Here is a 2,584-nt window from a genome sequence, read left to right as displayed (position 1 = left end):
AGCAGGCAGAGGGAGGTTCTCTCTCACCATTGAGAGCATTTTAAGGTGCTTGGCAGCAGCGTGTTGGGTCAGGGCAGCTCACCAACCGAGTGCTGCTCTCTGCTGCTGCCAACACATCATGGAAATCTCATGTCAGAAGGAAATGGGATCCATGTAAGCTGCCCAAAGCTGCCACCCGCCTGGCACAGAGACTCCTCCAGCCCCATTTACCTACTCCTGTAGCCAGACCACAGCCCAGCAGGGAGCTGGCAAGGTCTGCAAACAGCCCAGCCTCCAACACAAGCACTTTCTGCATTCCTCTGTGTACTCCTCAAACTCTGCCACCAGCCCAACCAAATCTTCTCAAAGGCTTCAAAGGGCAGAGGCTGTTTGCTGTCCACAGGGGACTGACGATGCTTTCCTTTCTGACCCGTTGCACTGGGACCACTGGGCAGTGGTGAGCAAGGGGCAGGCTGCACTGGTAGGAGCACTGCCCTGGCTCTGCACAGCCCCACACTGCTGCTTGCTGGTTCTCCTGCCGAAATTTCCAGCTGGACTGGCAGAACAAGTCTGGAAAGACCACAAAGTTTGGAGCTGGGTGCTGTTGTGCAACTGCACACTGCTACGTTTGCCTGTGCCCCACACGGCAGCTTTAAAGCTGCTGAAACAGCTGCTCTGGGCTGCGTGTCCACGGTGCCCTCACGGGCAGCAGGGCATCTGCTGCCTTGCAGGGATCACACAATCACAGAATGGGTTGGGAGGGACGTTAAAGATCGTCCAGTTCCAACCCTCCCTTGCCTGGATGTCACCCCTGCAGGGGTGACCTGGGACTTCCTTAGCAATCCACACGGGCAGTGCTGGCCACTGTGATCTGGGCTGGCACCGGAGCACTGGGGATGGCAGCTGAGCCCCAGCACTGCTCGAGCCCTGGCACTGCCCTGGCAGTGAGGTCTACAGCCCCTTCCGTCTTACACCTGGGGATGGGGTGTCCAGCACCAGGGGATCCCAGACAGCAGCCAGCACACAGCTTTTGGTCCTGGGCAAGGTTTCCCTGGCCCCATTCTCCCCACAGTTGAGCATCAAGGAGCCCTGCTTCCTGGGCACAGCCACAGCCCCACGCAGAGGGCTCTGATAAAGCCCTGTGGTGGCTATGGGGCGGGCACTAACCTGTGTTTGACCCAGTGTCTTTGCTGGCAGCGGAGGCAGACAGGGCATGGGATTTACTCATCCAGGAGGGTGTCACCAGGCTATGCTTTCCTCTGGCTGTCAAGGAGAGGTCACACTCCTGCCCAGCACTCCCACCTCTGTGCCCCTTGGGGCTCCTCTATGCCCATCTGTGCCCTTCCCTTACCCCACAGTCTGTGTCCTAGTTGAGGAAGGAGCTCTAAAACACAAGCAGCTCTGGGAGTTACCTCCCTGAGTATCTCCTTGCATCAGAGAGCCACAACAGCTTGACTCTGGGTGTTCTCCCCAGCCTCGGTGCCATCGGGATTTGGGGCATTTTCCTTTGCCTCCCTACCCACACTCCAAGTTAAGCACAGTGGTGCCCCTGCACTCCACCAGGAAGGAGCCTGCAGCTTCTTACAGACACAGGCTCAGGGCAGATGCTCAAGAGCAAAGAATTCCCTCGTGAGCAGCTTTGAACTGTAAAATAAATCGCTCAGCCCTGTCAAACCCATCGGTCACAAAGGGACTTTGATACCTCTCTTTGCTCTGCAACCACTGCAGCATGGACAGACACAGCACACCCAGTAACAACAGCACCTTCCTGAAGCAGTCAGGGTGTCTGCAGAAGCAAACACCACATCCAGTGCTCCTCCATCAGGTGAGGCCAGAGCAGGGACAGCCCCAGCGCAGCTGCGGCAGAGGCTGCTCAGGGAATCAGGTTTGGATAGCATCTCCCTGGGCTGAAAGGGAGCTGCAAGTCACAGAAACAAAGAAACCGTGGGAGGGATTTTGTCAGGGTGTCCTGCTCCAGCTGTGAAGGTAAGTGGCAGATTTCTGCTCTGAAAGGCTTTCCCGCAGCAGTCCACACCTAACTTGTGACTAAAAAAAATGGGTGCCAAGGCACTTTGGGAAGGTGATCAACACCCAGCGCTGCACCACATCTCCAGAGGGCCACCCTTCCCTGCCGAGCTCTGAGTCACTCAGCTCTGTTAGCTCTGTGCAATCAACGACCTTCAAAAGCTTTCCAGCAACCCTCCTGCTTAACTGACCCAGTAAAGTACCCAGGGCTCAGCATCCAGGACGGATGGGGCTTGGCTTTGTCTGGCACTCAGCTCCTAATTGGTTTGCTTAACACTCACCTGCTAAAGTTAGCAGAGGATGAGGAATAAACTGTGCTGGGCTAAGGGCGACATCATTATGGCATTGTTAGGAGGGTGAGGACACGAGTCTCCAGAGCTCCTAGAGCCTCTTGCTGGTTCTGGCTGTCACCTGAAGCTTCAAATGAAACCATTTCAGGCAGGGAGAAACCTCGATCAGCACTGCAAGGGCGGCAGCAGCAGGAACCTGTCACTGCCATCAGCCTGCAAACCTGCCTCCCAATCTGCTGGGCCATGGCAGATGATGACTGCAGAAGGTACAGACCACACAGCAGCAGGGA

The sequence above is a fragment of the Pogoniulus pusillus genome, chromosome 27 (assembly GCF_015220805.1).
Source record: "Pogoniulus pusillus isolate bPogPus1 chromosome 27, bPogPus1.pri, whole genome shotgun sequence".
Taxonomy (NCBI): Eukaryota; Metazoa; Chordata; class Aves; order Piciformes; family Lybiidae; genus Pogoniulus; species Pogoniulus pusillus.
This window is presented reverse-complemented; position numbering follows the sequence as displayed.